Here is a 20,564-nt window from a genome sequence, read left to right as displayed (position 1 = left end):
CAACAACAACGGACTGAAAATGCCCCTTGCTCCCACAAAATCCATAAAAACACATATTAAGGAACAGTTGTTTTCGTATTACAAGTCCAAAAAGCAATAGATTACAGATTTAATACTATGAGCACCATTATGGCACTGCAGGGTGCATTAGAGGGCGGTTTGGATTTAATAAGAGGCTGGATCTGTAAAAAGGGGTAATTTTACACCAGCGAGGGCAGATACGGGGCTCAGAGGAGGAGCACCGACCGCAGAGAGGCACGGGTTTGATATCTGAACCGACACAGTGCAGCTAAATTAGATTAACTTAAGATATACAAAACGGGCAGGTGAATAAAGTGTCAGTGTGGACTTAACGGGATTAGGACAGACCGTTTCCCTGATACTACACGGTTCTGATGAGTGTTGATACCCGTTTTTACTCTGGATGTTATTATCACAGTCCTACTTCTGGCTAACTTTGTCTTCTCCGTGGATATATTTTGCGTCTGCTGCATTATCTGACTGAGAGCACGGAGCGTTTTAATTATTCTGCGCTTCTGTCAGAGCTCCAGAACTTGACTCCATCTCCAGTCGCTCAGGAAAACGGTTAAAGATTCAACGTCGGATGAAATGCGTTTTCGGTGAGGCTGCGCAATTAATCACATTTTAATAGAGAGTCATTTCTCTTTGGTAATTATACGCTTGGGTTTTTGTTTTTTTTTAACGGAGAGATGTCCACAACCATGTTTTTGTGTTAAATGATGCAGATTAAAAGTTTCATATTGTTGAAAACCTGTGTTAATCAGACAAAATTGCAATCGATGTGAGAAAAAAAATGTTGTTTATATTTACAACATGTTGGATATCGCAAGATACAGACGCATTTCTTCATTAAAACTATCTAAACAGTGGATTCATTCGAGCGTGGAGCGTTATTCCGCTTGTAAATAAAGAATAAAAGGCACCATCAGAGGCAGAGAGAGAGAGAGAGAGAGAAAATGAGTTCCCTCACAGCCGCCTCATTGAGATTCAGCGTCTGCCTCCCACTTGTCTCCGACCACAACAAGAGCGCTGCACAGAGCACTGCACAGGGGACAGGAAGCCCGGGCAGAGGAGCTCCGCTGGGGGTGAAGAGAACCAGCCTGCCCCCCCCATCCCCCATGTGCCAATGTCCACCCCCCTCGACAAACGCACACATGCACCCGACACCGCACGGACACGCCCTCCTCCATCACCCCTGACTGTTGCCATAGCCACCATTTGTTTTTCAACTCCAGTCTGTTGGAGACAAAGATGGCGGCATGCAGTCACTGAATAAAGATTTTTTTTTTATAAACGGCCAAACCTGTTGTGCTAATTATCTTCGGTGTGATGTGAGAGCACGATCCGAGGACTTTATCGGGTTTGGTTAGAATTAGACAACAGCAGGAATGTATGAAAATGTCGCAGTGAAAATTAAAACATGTTAACTTAAGCATATTTTTGTGGATCCTGTTACAGTCACAAAGTTTTCTGTTCTGAATGGCCCCAGTTTGAACAGTCAATTTCATAAAATAGTCTAAAGTTTGAATCTGAGGAAGTGAAGTGTTCGCTGATTCAAAGTATAAACATCTTTAGTTAGATAATATTGATTTATTTTGCAAGCTAGTACATCCGGGGTCTCAAACTCAAATTATCTGGGGGCAGTCACTCCACAAAAAAAGGTTCATTAAAATCTCAAAAGTCATCGCTGTTTAACTTACATGAGGAATTACTCCAATTCTTGTAGATTTTATGGATATACATCGTTAATTGTTAAATATTTTAGTTTTACCACTAACATTAAACATTCATATTGTCCTGCGGGCCACAAAATATCGTCTCGCGAGCCGCAATTAGCCCCTGGGCCGTGCGTTTGAGACTCCTGTACTACGCAAATGTGGCAGATTTTTCTAACTGTTGTTTTTTTTTTGTCATTCAATCCCAAACTCTAAGACGTATCAATGAAAAAACTCTCAGACACAGAATGAGTGACTTTTTTTTTTTTTTTGCAGTATCACAAACTACATTTCCTCATTAATCAATTCATTCACATGTTTGAATTTTCATCATTTTAAAACCAGTGGCATGCGCTCAGTGTGAGTTTGTCCAAGATTTAAAAGAGAACACGAAACAGTAAAGTTTGCCTGGCGACTGGCCCGACTCCCAAAGAGCTAAACACGACTAAAAGGCCCCACAGGGAGACACACGATTTCACAAGGTTTAATTGAACCTGTCAACGAAGTTTGGTGCTACTCAAGTGAAAAAAGCCAGGGAGGTTGAAAGGGGCTATGTTAAAATGTAAAATCTGACCGCAGGGACTTGCAGCGCACCACAACTCATCATGAAGGGAACGAGTGTTTGGGTTTAATGACAAACTTTGCATTTTTCCGCCTTAAACGGCCTCAAATCACACCCAAAATTGACTGTTACTGCAAGAACCAAATAAGAGAGGAGACAGATTAGGGAAATGGTGCTAATTAAAATGGCGGCAATTTGTTTAGTCCACAGATAAATAGTAGCAGCACATAAATCACTGATGTTTATTTATGAAGGCAGATTAGTCACAGGCGGCACAATAGCTTGGAATGTCTAATGGGATAAACACAAAGAAAATGTATTTATAAGAAAATGTACGTCCAGTTTAAGCTACAAGTTAATCGCAACAGACTTGTTTTTGTCCTAGTAGCAGCATTTCGTTTGGTAAAAAGCCGAAAAATTGATGAACTTCAGTTTTTTGGTGTTCTGCCGAAGTCAAAACACAAAACTGAAACTTCAAACCTTCAAAGAAACTACAAAAATAACAAGTAGTTCCTGACGGCGCTCGAGTGAAACAGAAAAAGGCTTCGCACACGAGTAGAGGCTCTGTTTATTAAACCGCAGACTACGCAGGTCACGGGTTTGATTTCCAGTTTTCCAGTTGGCGTTTGCATGTTCTGCCCGTGTCTGCTTCTCTTTGATGACTTTATTTTCAGTCCATGAATCATAAAACTTGCAAAATAGCTAAAAAATCTCCAGTAAAGTAGTCCTGATCAAGCATAAACCCCACTTGCCCACTTCTCCTGAGAGGTTTACCCCAACGGTACTGAGAAATGGGTCAAATGCAAAGGAAAATTTATCATAAATCAAGTAGAAAAGCTACCCAACTTTAAACTTAAACCACTAAACCCATTTATTTAACTAAGTAATACTATTAGTCTGTATTTTTCACGATAAAATGACTTGTAAAAGATTTATAGAACTTTCATTGCTTCACGCTCCGCTGCGTTTGACGACCGCCTCAAATTTAAGCAAACACTTTAACTTTGCTGCAATGTCTGACTCAAATGGACAAAGCTTCACCTGGATTGTGTCATTTATCCCGAGTTGTCGCCCCGGAGAGTCTGGAGATGAGGGAAAGAATTGCTATGGCGACACAAAGCCTGAGATCTCGCCTTTGAAAGACCTTTTGAAATCCATCTATCAGCCTATTTCCACTTCTCTAAAAATCATTCTGTCTCTGGCTTTTCAACTCATGGCCTTTATTAACTTTTAATCAGTGCCAGCGTTTTAGCCCGTCCACTTTCCACTTTCGCTTCCTTTCAAAAATGAACAAAGACACTGAAAAACTGCTTATCGGGTGACCTATCGAGGGTTCTCAATCAGGGTTACAGGTACAACTGGTGGTACATGGACATCTTTGAACGGGACCTGTTGTCTTGGAATTCAGACATGATTAAGTTTAATTTAGAGCTGGTTTTATTCATGTCATGTGTATAAGTGCGTGGATTTGTCCAATTTGTCTCATTTACTTCATTTGGCTGCATTACTTCTGGTTAATCCCCATCTTATTTTTGTTAAACTAATCATTATGAGGATTTATAAGGACCAGCAGTTGGAGAAGTAGTAGTACTTTTCTGTATAAATAGGTTTTGTGAGCTTGTGTTCTTTGAGCTCTGTTTGCCTCAAGTTACGGCGATACCCAGTACTTTTGCGAGCTCTTTCGTTGCCATACTTCTTCTGATTAGGTCTGTAGGAGCCGTATGGTTGGTATGGTTTTTGGTCGCTATGGCAATGCGTGAAGGGGCGGGGTTCACGTGGGCAAAGGTGACATGCAGGTACGTTCAAAGGCACCGGGTTTCCTGCTTGCTGGTAGGTGGAGAGTCATATTTTTCGTTAACCGCTTCATTTTCGCTCGTTCCCAAACTGTTTTTGTGTAGGCTGAGAATTCACCATCTGTATGTTTGTTTATTTGATTGGGACAGTGCATTTTAATGAACATACATGACAAAAACACGAATGTAAACACGCCGGATTGTAGCCATACCGCTAATTTCCATCCGTAGTCCCACGGGTCAGGGTCACAGGGATCAAAAATACAACAACAATAAAATTTACATTAAACAATGATCAGGCCTTAAATACAATTTTCCAACCATACAATCTTAGTCACTTTGCACAAAACTCCATTAACATTCACTCAGCTCATTATCCAGACCCACATGCAGCACACAATACTAAAACGGTCCATAAAGGATACACAATATATAATAAACAGCCTGGCACTTAGTGTGTGCAAGTTTGGTTTGCCCAGAGCCAGTTTTTCAGTTGAGCCTTAAATGAATTATATGTTGTGCCTCAGAGTTAAAGGGAGGATATTCCACAGTTTCCCACCTCGGACAGACAGGACCATCTGACCAAAGGTCTGTGGGGTAATGACCATATCTCCTCTGGCGGAGGCTCGTGTGGTTCTTTGTGTGTTTTCTTTACTCTTGATAAATTCTTTTATTGGTGGAGGAGTGAGAGAGTGCAGAACTGCATAGATCAAAAATGCTGATTTTAGATTGATCATGTTTTGAAAATGCAGTAATTTATATTTGTATAGAATATGGCAGTGGTGATGTGACAATGTTTATTTGTCCAGTGTTTTTAAAGCTTTTTTGTAGAGGCTCTCTATGATTTTCAGAGATGTGGGGCGAGTGACCATGTAGTGAGACAGTAATCAATATGTGAGATGATCATGGAGTAAAAATACATTTTAGCTGCTTGCAGTGTTAAGTTATTTCGAATATGGCGGAAATTTTGGAGATGGAATTTGACTCCCTGTGCTACTTTTTTATATGACTTTTAAAAGAAAATGTTGGATCCAGAACTACTCCAAGGTATTTAAACTCTGAAACAAGGTTGAGCTCCTCTCCATTCTCTCCATTCTCCATGTGTAACCTGCTTAGCCACTGTTTGACTCGCTTAGTGCATTTTCTGGTGGTTTAATCAGTCCATTTCTTCCAAACAGCAGCGTGTCAGAACAAGGTATTGGACCCGGACTCCTCTCTAAGCAGCAAAGGCTCAGGGTCGCTATAAACTCCATGTTTGATCACAGTTTAGTTGTATTTTTGACTTGGTTTGCTCCTCTTTTAGTCTAGTCCTAGGTTTTGTTCTGAGTTTAGTTACGGTTAAATCCAAAGTTTAGCCATTATATCCTGAGTAGTTTCCCGTTTGAAAACTTTGCAAACTGCTTTATATGTGATAGAAAGCAACAATGTCTTTATTATGAATGCACACATTTGTTCTGAGCTGCAGTATCGCCTTCTCTTAAGAGTCCACTCAGGTATCAGCGTCTGAAAATAGCCCATACTCATACTCCCACAAAGTCTTCACACTGACACAATCCCCAGAAAAATGCTAATAATATTCATTGGATGCAGTAGCGGTCATTGTATTCAGGGGCCGAACTGAACGAAGGAGGCAATATTGGGTCACAGAATATCCTCTTATCTCAGTGTGGGACGGACTCACTGAGCAGTAACAGGCCGCTACTATTGGCAGTTTGGAAGCAATAGCAGGAAATCATTCTGCGCAATTGCACCGGTCTTTGATTAAATAAGAAAAAAGGCGATCAATAAACAAGCTTTTATGTGTCGTTTTGAAAAAGTACGGCATTACACGTGATTTTTGATGAATGATGGTTTAATCAGGACAAGTTTTAGATCTGTCAATACTGTGTGAACTTTTGGAAATACTATTAGGTAAGAAGTAACAGCACAAAACAAGAAAAACTTCAGCTTTAGGAACAGAAACTAGGGTTAATTAATTACGGATTAAGATTAGAAGTTACGGTTAGGAATCATTCTTAATAAACTATGTGTTGCGTCGCAGATAGACTCGCGTTTGTGGACTTTTCATTACCGTAACTCCAAAACCAGTTGTGCTCTCATATAAATTCAAACGGCGTCTCAAAGCAGAGGTATGGGGCTCTTTAAATATGTTACTGTCATTACGGTAATGTGCTTACGTCATCCCTTGAAGTCGAACAATCAGGGGAATCGAAGGAAAAATAAGGATGCATATGGAAAACAGAGGTAGTTTCGTGAAAAAAAGTCAAAAGAACATGCTGATACTTCCTTTATCGTGATTTTTATTGCTAAAAAAAGGAAAACAAAAAGTCTAGGTGAGCTGTAATGGTCTGTAATGTGCTCAGTCCTTAAAGGGTTAAGGCTAATTAAAGTGTAATTATTATCAACCCAAATATGGTAGGTGCGCTGGAATAAAAGCACATCTTGAGCTAAAATGCAGAAGACACGCAGAATCTTTGATAACCAGTTGCCGGTCAAAGCCTAAACACCGACCTGTGCTCATTGTAAAAACAGACTGAGAGAATGGGCACAGGGCTGGACAGGCATGTGGACGTTTGTGATACTACTCCTCCCTGTCGTCTGGCCAACAGTGATACCCAAACCACACAAACACTGGAGACTATAGGCTGCACGCGAAGAATGCACCATGTCTGACCAAAACAAAAGGCCTGGGTTTGACGGCCAGCGTTTGGTATTGTGCTGCACGGACATTTTCACTATCAGAGCATGAATGTGTCACCTGTTTGACAAATCTGCCCGTGTTTGTTTTGGTGAAGCAGTGATTTAATGGTGAGACTGGGGCTTACAATATTATTACTGTCCTTTCCTGCGATAATAATGGTTTGGTTTTATAAAGTACCTTTTAATTTTCTCAGAGTTTTCATTATTGTTGTTCATCAATATCAGACAAATATAGGTCAGAAGGTTAAGGTTAAGTGTTAAGAGTTAAGTGTTTGACATAAATAACGTAAATAAACTCAAACAAGATGAGAATTCCTAACTTATAAAGAAGAAGTTGTGGTTTTGCATCGCCTAATTCAGTTACTTTCCATACGACTGAAGCCACAGACACACTGGGGCTGCCAAATGCGTCGATATGTGCCAAGAGTATTTCTAACTATCACCAGTCACTCACACTCCGCGTTCATGCACATGCGATGAGGGGAGAACGTCTCATCAGGGATATGACATCGATATTCACCTGTTGAAGCTCAGGGGTGGGACGGTTGTACGGATTGTGGAATCGAGTCCAAGTCAGACAATGCAGAATGTCTTCGCGGTGAACTGTGCATCAGAAGAATTTGCATGAAAGCTCTGCAGGCAATTTGTTAATTACGATAAAAGGTCTGCGATGTTTTCTAATGTGTTAAAAATACAGTGATGTCAGCAGGATCTTCAGCAGCTACTTTCTCTCAGAGACAAAAAAATCATTTCAGTGACAATCTGTCAAATTTAAATCTCCGTTAATGAGTTTTGGGACTGATTCAGATGGGAGACAATAATGATCTGGGCATGTGCAGTTTGACAGAGGATGCAGGCCTGCTGTGTAATAATGCATGATTCAAAGCTATTTTAAGATTGCGGATTGCTAAACCTAGATTTCTTCAGGGAAATCTCTCTCTCACACATTGCATTGTGGAAAATGTGCCAGGCAGGAACACTCAGTGCTATGGTTTGGTAATGAGGCTGGGTCTGTCTGCAGCACCAAGACAAGGAGCTTGGCGTCCACACAAGCAAATCTGGTTTGGTTTGTCCTGGTTATAACACTTAGCTCTGATTAGTGACATTTTCTCCATGGCTAAATTTACCTGTGAAATTTCTTACCCTGATGGTGCCAAATGTTCTTTCTTTTTCTTCCTCTTTTTTTCCGCCCCAAAGACGTGCTTGTAATCGAAAAGACGCATTCTAAATCTCATCTTAAAACATCGTAATCAGTCCTTATTTAAAATGTGAATTAGTCCTCTTCAAAAGGCTACAGAACACAAAAACATTCACTCTCGATCCATCGGATAATTTATGTAGATTGTCTGCGAGTATCTGCTGTGTCACGCCGCCCAAATATGATTTAATGATGCGTGTATTAATTCGTCAGCAGCCACGCTCGTTGGAAGTCTGGCCGATTGCGTATTTAATGTTTGAAAAATTAATGTTGCCATAATTTACACAGAAATGTTTAGGTTTAAAGTGGCTCAGCAAGTTGCGAGTATACAAGATGCAAATCACTGCCTATTATCCCGCGACTGCCTCAGCGAAGAAGAGAGATAAACTCGGAAACAGAATGAAGTGAATAAAAATCTAATAGGCACAATTCCCACAATGTAAAAATGTCAGTGGTATGTATAGTTCACAGCTGCAGTATAAAAGCGTCACATCAGTATGCACAAACTGCTCTTTGAAGGAAAGGGCACTCATGAGGACACCTGAATCAATGCCAATGATGGAGCAGCGGAGATACACAAGCTGACATATTTCATTGCGGGTGCTGAGTAGTGATTTCTGAGTCCTGTGGGATGGAGCCAAAGCTCATGAGAGACAGTATAAGAACTGACATGAGACTGACACGGATCAACAGACCTCGCTAACGTCTAACGGCAAACAACAGCGCTGATCCTACGACGGCACAAAGCTGGATTATTACAGCTACCATTTAAATCCTGTTACATCACGTTGAATCTGCTCCTCATCTCTGCCACAAATCTACTCAAAAACCTTCTCACTCCGGGGGATAAGGCGGTGGCGACCTGCAGGGGTGCGCCCGTAAGTCCAAAAAAAGGATCTGTCAGGTTACACGTGGAGCGGCGTGACAGTGATTATTGACCAAAGTGTTCGCCGCTTTACTGAAGGTGGAAGTGTGACAGAGCGAAGGAGAGACCGGGAGGAAACAAGCACTGAGGAAACGCAACGAAACGGACGGGAAACCAGGGAAAACGTTCACTCCGAGTACATTTACTACCAAAAAATTCTGCAGGCGCCCCAGTATAAGGAGTACACATTTTCTATATCAGTATTCTTTCCATCATTGCTCAAGTAAAAGTATAATTAAGCAAAAAAAACACATCTTCTGAACATTTACACAATTTTAATAGCATTTTAGATCAGTTTTTTTTAATACAAAACAATATAAAGCTGAATTAAGTAGTTTTAAACCATAATCTGCATGTTCGCTGAGCTTTGTCCATTCAAAACTGGAGATGCAGCGTAGAAACAAGGACTAATGGGACTTGCACTGTACTTCTATTATTTTAAATCCATAGCAAATTACAATCACTATTACGTGGCTACAGTTATACTCAGATACAAGTAGAAATGCATGTTCTGTTACTAATATCCCTAGAAAATGTATGTTTCTGATTAGTTACTTTCCCCTCCTGGTATGAGGCAGGGCTGGAGTAAAAAGATGGCTGATACCTACACTCAGGGCGTCTGATATCGACCTTACAGAGTTAATGAAGCAGTGACATTATCATCACGAGGTACCGAGCGGGCACTAATGAACCACCGCAACTGCTTCTTCTTCGCTCTCACATTTTTAATTCAATACGACGTTTTAGACTTTAAAAGCGTTCCATATTCATCAGCTATTTGAACCAAAAGATTGTTATTTGAAATTTGGCCCTTCTTGCTAATGCACTTCCGCTCTAACCGTCTCTACGAAACTTTCTCGTCTGGATTCTGCATTCACCCCAGCACAGAAATGGCCCTCATCAAAGTCACAAATGACCTCCTTCTCGCTTCAGACTCCGGTTCCTTCCCCGTCCTCCTCCTCCTCCTCCTCCTCCTCCTCCTCCTCCTCCTCGACCTCTCCGCTGCCTTCGACGCCAATGATCACTCTATCCTCCTCCATCGGTATCACTGGCGCCGATCTTTCTTGGTTTTCATTGCGTCTCTCCAATAGATCACAATACGTTTCCATCAACAACTATAAATCCCACATCGTCACCGTCACCCGTGGAGTCCATCAAGGCTCGACTCCTTACTGACGTCTCTCCGCTTAGTCTCATCGTTCACCGCCTCGGACTAAAATCCTACGCCAACGACACAAAATTGTACCTGTCCACCGAATCCATCACATGTACCAACATCTCCACCATCACCGACTGCCTCTTAGCAATAAAATCCTTGGATGACCATCAACTTTCTCAAGCTAAACTGCTAAAATCAAAACTCATCATCTGTCGTCTTCGCACAAAACTTCAGTCTTTGCTTCGATCGCCACACAGTCCTTCCCCTCAGACTAAAAACCTTGGATTTATCAACAACCCCACATCCGTCACGTTACCAAAACAGCCTTTTTCCACCTCCATGGCATCCTCCTGTTTCGTTTCCCCATCCACAGATCTCCAAAAAAAACCTACAATATCCTCAGAATTCTGCTGCCTGCCGACTCACCCGCACCCGTCCCAAACACCACATCACTCTGGTTCTAAATCGCCATTCCCATCCCGCAGCACATCAACGTCAAGATCCTCCTGATCACTTAGAAAGCCCTCAATAACCCCTCCGTACCTCACTGACCTCCTCCAGCTCCACCGACCTTCCCATAACCTCCAGTCAAACCAAAACGCCGCACCTTGAGGGACCGAGTCTTCTCCATCGCTGCTCCAAACCCTCTAGATCTCTTCTCCTTCACATCAAACTCTAAAACTGTATGTGAAGTGGAGCAAGTGGGTTTTTAACAAACTCCAATAATCCATCTATCTGTTATTTTTACTTTTTCTTGCCTATGAAAAGCAACTTTTAGTTCCTTTTGTTATGAACATATGTGAACATTTGTCAGATCATTACTGTGGCTCGCATATGCTTCCAGATCGATCTTACGGAGATTTATAATGCGATAAATGACACGCAGAAAGATATCGAGCAAACAGGAGCAGGATGTTTTTAGAATTGACTGTGATCGTGTGAAGTAAGGCTCAGGAAAAAAAGGATGCGGAAAGAGTCCAGATCTTCTTTGACCCCGTGAGACCCAAATATCGAAAAAAAACTTGCCTTTGTCTTTGTTTTTTGTGTTTTTTTTACCTCTCTGATATTGTTTTAGTAGATCTATGATGTAGACCAACTTCAGGACGAGTTGTGCACCATTTTATCAACTAATATTAATATTTCTGATGTGACAGAGCTGATAAGAGTTTGACTTTGTCCCAACCCGTTTGTCTCACATCACACCATCTTTATTCCGTGTCAGTACGATCTCGTTTTGATGATTTATAAGTTATGAGCGGCTATATTCTGTGTCCTCTTTCTCGTCTTCAAAAGGTTTAATCAGAATAAGTGAAGCGTGGATCCAAAAGTGCTGCGGCTGAGCCCGTCCTGACACTAGAAGCCGTCTACGTTCTGTCAATGCGAGAAACGACGAGGCGACATATCCACCGCCACGGGACACTCGTGCGAAGAGGTGAGGTGGTCGATTATAGAGTCATACAGTCGCATTTAGAGCCAGTGTGAGGCAGAAAACGACCCCGCCCAACCATCACCAAGACATTCGTTTAATTTGTAGAAGTGTAAGAAAATCAATCACCCAGATACTAATCAATAAAGCTCATAATAATCACATAAATACAGTTCTTCAGAGGGCCACATCAACAAAATGGCTGCTCTCAAAGGGCCAGATATAACTTTAAGACAGTATAAATGTAACTGAATGTAATGTAAAATAAATGCAACTACTTTTTAATCTTGTCAATTAATCGTTTCTATATTTATTACTTATTCAAGTTACAGATATTACCTATAGATTTACATAGATATGGAAAAAAATGGCTGTATAACTGTATCCTCCTGATAAACTGATATTTTAAGACAGTCAGACCTTTTAATTTACCTCGTCACGGGCCACATAAAATGACATGGCGGGCCGCATTTGGCTCACGGGCCTTGAGTTTGACACATGCTTTAGCGGATAGAACTAGTATAGGACAACATGGTGAGTTTTTATTATAGTTGTGGAGCTGAAATCGCTGTTGTAGTGTCCAAATTTTGTCTGAAATTTAAGTATCAGGACACACTTAACCTCAGATATTCTGGATTAGATTTGGTTTAATCCAGATTTTGCTCCATCATGATTTTAATACAAACATGAATCCCTGTTTTTTAAGATAAGACGTCCAAATTTATGGTAATCTGAGTTTATCCAAGGTGTTCATAATACTTCATACTGTACATTTGAGAATATCTGAAAGTATCGCTGCTTTAATTAACGTAAAACTGCCACAAAATTAAACGAATGCTTATTAGGAAAAGCAATAACACAAGTGAACACAAATGTGATAATAACTACAAGATAAAAGTGTTGATGCTAATGCCATTTTACTTTTCACTTATCCTGTTTTTCTACCACATTAGTGTACCACCACAGCAGATGAATATTGTAGAACAGGATTAATAAATGATGTGTGGTGCCGGCGTTAAAAGGCTCACACGGCTCTGGATGGCTTCGTGTTGTTTTTGAGTCTTCTTCTTCTCCTCACTACAGTATGCCTTCAGTCGTTCGTTCCCATGATGCTCTGCTCTCCATCTACTCCTACAGCTCGCAATCTGCTCGCTGACACTCCGCAGCATCATAGTTCAGTTTCAATTCGTAGTAAAGCAGATTTTCTTTTGTCTAAATGAGGTTGATGAGTTTTTAGCCCGCGCTCCCGCTCACTGGGGCCGGGTTCCTATAGATTTGGAGTCGATATTTGGGTCACGGGCCGGATACGATTTCAAAAAAGGACCAGATTAATCCGCGGTTGAATCGGCCTGTTCTCTCTTGTGAAAGCCCTGAAGCCTTTGATAGCAATTTGTCAGATAAGACAAGCCACATAACAGAGTATTAACTCATTGTGCAGGGAAACCACTCAGATTCAAGGACATGTTCTTCCTCTTATGACCGAGTACAAAGTAACCCGTGTCTGTTTTTATTGCCGTGCCACTTGAGACGGAGATCACAAACATCCAGTGCGTTTAATAGCAACCGTAGCTCTGAAAACACATCTGCGTGACTGACCAGTTTGATATCGACTCATTTAGTCCGATCTAACCTGAATAGCAACACTTAAGGCGCAGTATAAAGTATAAATTTGCACATCTTTCACCGCAGCTACTCCATTTTTCGATCTCCACCGTCCACGCCATTTGCTGTTGCTTCCTTCCATTTCTCGTCTTATATATGAAGTATGTTTTTTCCATCTACTGCTATAAATTCGTCCTTTAGTGAGCTCTACTGTAATAATGTGCTAAAACAGCGTAGCGGTAACTCACTGATATCTGTGGGATGCAGCGCCGCTCTCCTGTTGGCTCCAGGCGACGACCTAAAAAACAGAGAATGAAAGTGAGCGCTGACAGATGAAAGATGAAGTGTGGAGCCGCACGTAGCACGAGCTTTGATCTTTGGGCGTGTGACAGCGAGCAGAAGGTAACAGGGTCTTTAGAGGAAAGGAACAGGTCAGCGATGAGCTACACGAGTGGACACGCGACTAAGCAAACAAAAAGGATGATCTAAGGTTTAAAAATGGCCTGACTCGCACGCTATTTTTTCATGAGTTTATCCAGTTGGCTAATCCACCCGCCCCGTACCCGTCTCACTTCAAAATGAATAGACCGTCTGTATTTCCACAATAACAAATATTTTTTTTAAAGCGTGTTGTAAACTAAAACTGTGATACAAAAATATGTGTTTAAGTGATAAAGTCATTTTGAAAAACACTGTCGTAAGCCTCAGCTGTATTTTCCTCTCTGTGACAGACGGACTTCACCATCTGCCACAAACACCAGGCCAAGTGTCACATGTCACATGATGTCACCGAGTCCTCTGACACACCCAAGGTTGTCCCACTCAGATGAAGCACAGACACCAGACGTACAGTTCGTCTGTCAGTGAGACGCTCTGTGTCTGCACTACACTGGGGTAAAGACGAGGACTGGTGAGACAAATTATGTGAGTAGTTTTTATATAATGTAAATAACAAAGGAGGGAAAATGTCTTTTGTTGTTTTCCAGAGAAATCTTTACAAAAACGATGAATAAACTGAGAAAAACAATGAACTGATCCGACTGTTCGTGACAAAACCTCACGCTGTTTAGTGTCAGATTGTAAATAGAAAAATGAAATTTCATATCACAAAGTAAAATATCCTTCAGTGTCTTAAATAGACGATAACAGATTCAGAGTAATTCAAGCAGCTCAGTAGATTTGAGTCGCTGCAGCTCGAGACGTCGATAGTTTTACTCACACAGAGCCCAGAGGCTCAGTCCCACAGGTCTCCTCACTCTGCAGCACACTGCAGATAAGACACTTATGCACAACACGGAGACACCCAGAGAGACGGGAGACATGCAGAGACACATACAGAGACACACAGAGACACGGGAGACACACACACAGAGACACACACAGACACGCAGAGACACACAGAGACATGCAGAGAGACACACACAGAGACACACAGAGACACACACAGAGACATCCAGACACGCAGAGACACCCAGAGACATGCAGAGACACACACAGAGACACGCAGAGACATGGGACACACACAGAGACACGCAGAGAGACACCCAGAGACACGCAGAGAGACACCCAGAGACACGCACAGAGACACCCAGAGACACGCACAGAGACACCCAGAGACACGCACAGAGACACCCAGAGACACGCACAGAGACACCCTGAGACACGGGAGACACACAGAGAGACAGACACGGGAGACACCCAGAGACACGCAGAGACACACACAGAGACACCCAGACACGCAGAGACTCGCAGAGACAGAGAGTTTGTTTTAAAATAACTAACAAACTAAAACAGAAATCCAAGGATGTACTTCATGCTTAACTGTTATAATTGTATTGTTTTAATTGTTTAGTCATATTTATTGTCAGTTTTTGAATATTGTGATTCAGACATAATAGAAAATGAGGTTTTGTGAATTATTGAGAATAAATAAAGGTGAAAAGAAAAAGAAAAACTCTTATTTTGAAGGCCTCTGTTTCTTTGTTTAGTGCAGTTAAATATATCACTGATTGTGCCAAATGTTCTGGCTGATGTTCAAGCTGTGGTGATTTAAGTAGTTAAATTAACCTCAAAAGTGCAGAAATAACACTTTTTATCCTTGTTTGGGAGATTACACTAAATTACTGATCATTTTCCTTTAATTATCTCTTTTGGGTGTCATTTTAAATTATTTTATTTATCGACAGTATAGTTGTTATTACACCTCCAGGACAACATTTGCAATATTATCCATTTTCCGTACATCTCTCACACCTACACTTAAAGCAAAAAAATAAATAAAAAATCTGAAAACCTAGGAATAAACCATGTGTAAAGTACTTCTAACCTCACGGTACAACCTCCTGCACTTATATTTATGCTGATAATGTGATGTAAATGTAAAATATCATTGACTCACGTCCAGTTCGTCATAAAACACACCTCCTCCGTCCGGCCGCACTCGTGTCGTCTAACGCACCTGCCCAATTCTGCGCTCGGACCCGATCGCCGCAGAAAAATCCATCCGCATTGATCCGTCCTCCCCCGAGCTCCTCAAGACCCGCTCCACACTTCTCCTTGCATAAGCTGTTCCCCTGTATTTTACACCCTGTCAACATTTTACAAGGCAGAGCGCTGGCGTTCTGTTGTGCCCCCGTGTCCCACAGCAATAACTAAACTCTGTATTCTGAATCATGCACCCAAAGCAACTCAACGAAGAAGAAGCAAAAAAATATCATAGGTCTTTGAAGCGGCGTGGATAAACAAGCATCCAGCTGCGAGCGACGAGGTTAGACTGTCCCGACTTAGGGTGTAACTCTTAAAAATAACACGCACATGATTAGGAATAATATCATAAAGCTAATGGGAAAGATGAGTGACAGATCAGCGCTGGCGTCTACGGAGACTCTGGGCAGCGGGAGAACATTTTATTGGCAAGTTAAGCTACGAAATAACAAGGAAAAATAAAAAAAAAAGTGTAAAAGTGTAAAGATTTTGAGATGGGTTAAACTCTGTCGTTATGTAAACTTCAGACGAGGAACACAACTCCAAAAACACATTCTACAGAGGATAGAGGTTTATAGGAGGATGGAAAAACAGAGCAAAAGCTGGATCAATGTACAGATCTTTTTCCTGGTCCAAGAGTGAACACGGATGATTAGTCAAGTGAGAAGAGTTCTGGGATAAGTGCACCTAAACGCCTCTTTTTATTATCGATTTTGTTCGGTAACTGATAGATGGAAAAGGAATATTTGGAGCGCAATGTTTATCTTGAGCACTTTTTCTTAGTTCTAGAGCGAAGTATTTTATCATTTTTTGACGTACAAGCTGTAGATGGCTCGTTAACTCTTAAGTTGTTTCGTTTTCCTGTTGCAACTCAAGTTAAAAAGGTTTTTTCTGTGATTATTCAGCTTTTTCACTTCAAAACACTTCACCGTGAAAGACCCAAGTCGCAACTTTGGGTCATATTTTGAGAGATTGTGATGGTTGTGCGTTATACGGTACACTTCTACTCACAACCACGACTTCCCTGTGAAAATACATTTAGTTCTGAGGAGTCAAATTCATTATCTATTCCGTTCAGGAGGTTCTATTAATTCCCTCATCAGTATTCATGATCAGGCCTGCGCTCACACGGAGGTCAGCAGCACAGATCTGGTTTGGTGCATCCGGCGAAATGAAAATCTGTTTGCTCAGTTCACTGCTCCGGCGTCGGGATTCATCTTTGACCTTTGCAAAACACTTTGGACAAGTCACAAATGAGGCGAATCTGTAATTTAGGACAATGTGTGTTAAAGGGGCAATTAATAATAACAATATTAGTTTGGTTTGGAATGACTGAATCAGATGAGACGAGAAATGCATGTTTACTTTTTAATAATGTTAGATTATCTATTAGGCCTGAGATTCGTGATTATCGATTATATTACGATAATGATTGAAGTTGCTGATAGTTTAAAAATGTTATGGATAAGGATGAATGAACTGTTTTAGTATTGCACTTTCTTATAAGGGAAAACAATGATTTAGACGCAATCATCATGGATAAGTCGTTTTTTCTGCACATTCTGGTGAAATAATGGTGAGTATCTTTGATGCCCGATTATCAGGATTATATAAAAGGTCCCATGAATGTTACTGTCTACCTTTTTATCACTATAAACCATATAATTATGTATTATCCCATCCCTATCATCTAGCAGGGATGTAAAAATATTATACCCACAGATGTTACGGCCCAGCGCAGCTCGGGACAGGGGACGTTACAAAGAATGATGGAAAACATGTAAAACTAAAGTTAGAATTTAATGAAAAGGAATGTCAAAGGAAAACTCACAAAAAGAGGCTCAATGTTTAACTTATACACAGGTAACAAAACAAAAATACAGAAATTACAGTAACACAAAACAAACCAGTGTCAGAACAAGTCGAAGGATTGGATCAATTAAGTCGAAACAGTTGCAAGAGACACAGGGAGACGCAGGGAGACACACAGAGACGCAGGGAGACACACAGAGACGCAGGGAGACACAGGGAGACGCACAGAGATGCAGGGAGACGCACAGAGATGCAGGGAGACGCACAGAGACGCAGGGAGACGCACAGAGACGCAGGGAGACGCACAGAGACGCAGGGAGACGCACAGAGACGCAGGGAGACGCACAGAGACGCAGGGAGACGCAGGGAGACGCACAGAGACGCAGGGAGACGCAGGGAGACACACGGAGACGCAGGGAGACGCACGGAGCAAAGTGGCCTGCTGTTCACTGACAGAATCCAGCAGCTGCGAGTGGCGGGGCATTTTAAGGCAGGGGGGCCCAGACTCTTTTCACTGAGGGCCACATCTTGAAAAATATTCGACATGAAGACCCAGGTGTGGTCAGACTCTAGGGCGTCGCACTAATCAGCAGATAAGACTCAGGAGCCAATCAGGTGCCAGTCTGACAGCACTGCACCGATCACAGGAGACGACTGTCGGTTTGAAACTTGCACAGAAACAAAGATCAGCTGCAGGGACTTTACATATGTGGCTTTAGGAGGAGCTGGAGGCGCTGGGGCCATAACAAGACACTTATCAAAACTAAATATCAAAAAATAAATATCTATTTGAGCAAGTAAAGCGAGAAAAAAAATTTAAAAAATAAATAAATCCCATGGTTTTGAAATTGGTCAAATCAAGCTTTTATTTTTAGTCTAAATTGTTGTCACAGTATTATTTTGATGTTCATATTCCAAACAGAGCACCAAAAACTAAAAGAAAATGTAAATAATAAGTAATATATACATAATGACACAATATGAAATAATTAAACTAGTGATGAGAACCTGATTTTGCGGCAAATTAAACAAAAAAAAACACTGAAACAGACTAAACTTGACAGTCGGCTGAGTAATATAATTCCAAATAGTACAGAAGTAATTATAGTAGTAGAATATTAAAGCTAATAACCAAATAATGTTATTCAAAACTGCAAAATTACCTTTCACAGTGAGCGTTGGCAGATTATTAAAAATGCTCATACTGTTTTATTGCTGTTGGTTTTTCTAAATAAGCAAAATACATTCATATCTCAGGAGTGTCGTTAAAACCTCATGTTTTTTTCACATTTTAATAGAAAAAAACCCACCCTGTATCCTGTTTGTACACACACAAACTCAATAAGTACAAATCCGGCGCTGGTCGATAATGGCGCGATATTGACACACGTGTGAAGACCTTCATTACACGACACGGCTCAGCGCAGCGGACTCGTTGACTCCTCTGCTGATTATTATTAAAGTCTGATTATAAAACACCTCTCACATTCTACCTGCAGATAATTACCTGACAAATAACAAACATTAGCGACTTTCAGGAATCTCGATGTCAACATATGAATGAAAAACACATAATAAACAACATAAATAAAAAAAAATACAAGAGAATCATGTATTTAATTGCACAAAATACTACTTTGGATAGAGATCTTGAAGCGCATTTTAAATCTATTCAGGAAAAGTTCAAATTTCCCTATAAAATGTCTATAAGATTTGGTCTTTTTTGGTGTTTATATGTTGTTTCCTGGTACTTTTTTTGGATAAATCACTGTTTTTGCATTAACTCCTGTGCAGTTTTAGTTTTGCGAGTGCAGTTTGGGTCAGACACATGAAGCTAGCTTTTGCCACGCCCCCTTTTTAGTCGACTAATCAATCCTCAGGACACGCCTTTAGTCAGAAACGGCTTATTTTGTTTGTCCTTGTACCATTGCGAACAAGAATCTGATCAATGAACCAAGAACCTACACAAACACCTGATTCCGTGCGATTGTTTCCATGCCATAATGCACTTTTCAAGCTTCACATTAACCCCAAGGACAAATTTGATCTTCTGTCAAATATTTCCCACCAACAGGACGAGATGATGAGCACACATTTGTTTCGAGTGTGAAAGGATTTGCCTGATGGATGTAAATAATGGCAGCCGAATATTGAAGATGGAAATACATTTTTCCACTGACAGACTGCATTCATGTGGATACTATCTCTCAGTGTAATGGCTCAAAATCACCAGATATGAATGCATCTACATCATACAAGAATGGCATCTGTGGCAGGAGTAGCTTCCACCCATCTAAATGCTAATGCTATGCTAATGCTACACACGGGCTAATGAGCCGGAGGTGATGCAGCTGGAGAGTAATGACATAACTGTGAGCACGGCGGGGCGCTCGGTTACATGGGTGTGCTGAGGTCATGCCAACACGTGCGTGCATAACACATATTAGGTGTGCAATGTTCAGTGTGGAAGCAATCGACAAATACATGTATGTTACTGCGAGTCAACTGCAGAGTGTTATGTCAAACAGGAGGGAGAAGAGAGAAATAAACGTAGTGAGGAGTCAACATCTGGAAATTCTATCGTTTGTTTTGTTATAATGTCACAGTTTCATATGGAGCGTAAAAGGTAAGATAAATTTAACTAATTCAACAATGGAGAATCTTTTACTGGAAGAATATAATCTGAGTTTATCACACCAAAAATTAAAAAAGCATCACTATCTGTGGGTCAACCATGTGTTTAGTGTAATGTGGATCGTGCACGTGTGTTTTGGCCGTGAAACAAGGTGTCACTGCAAAGAAATGGGGGAAATATTTGAGTACACACAACTAAAAACATGCATAAAGACGTATTTTGGGCAAACCACTGACGCACACATCCTAAAAAAAGGACTATTTAATCAAGATATTATTGGCAGCATCAAAAAAAGACATTAAACGCAAAAGCCATAAAGGAAGACCCCGCTACGCTCGGCAACTGGAAGAAACTCGCGTTATGGAGAGACTGACATATATTCTAAGGTTACAAAAAGAAAAATATGAAGGACACTGGGAAAAATGGAGATTGTATTTTAATGACAGCTGATCGATTGTTCATTGTTCTGTTGTTAAGTCTTTTGAAAACAATAAAATATAATAATAATTTAAAAAAAGACTAGTGCAAGGAT

General features: G+C 40.9%; 1 protein-coding gene across 4 annotated transcripts in view; it reads right to left on the bottom strand.

The window, feature by feature from the left end:
* apba2b (amyloid beta (A4) precursor protein-binding, family A, member 2b) overlaps nucleotides 1-20,564 on the bottom strand; it is a 68,189-nt gene that overhangs the window by 40,740 nt on the left and 6,885 nt on the right. For all 4 annotated transcript variants that reach the window (XM_033985447.2, XM_033985448.2, XM_033985449.2 and 1 more), the window contains exon 2: nucleotides 13,350-13,399. The gene's annotated coding sequence lies outside the window, so the exon portion shown is untranslated. The remainder of the gene's footprint in view (nucleotides 1-13,349; nucleotides 13,400-20,564) is intronic.

The sequence above is a fragment of the Periophthalmus magnuspinnatus genome, chromosome 3 (assembly GCF_009829125.3).
Source record: "Periophthalmus magnuspinnatus isolate fPerMag1 chromosome 3, fPerMag1.2.pri, whole genome shotgun sequence".
Lineage (NCBI taxonomy): Eukaryota > Metazoa > Chordata > Actinopteri > Gobiiformes > Gobiidae > Periophthalmus > Periophthalmus magnuspinnatus.
This window is presented reverse-complemented; position numbering and strand designations above follow the sequence as displayed.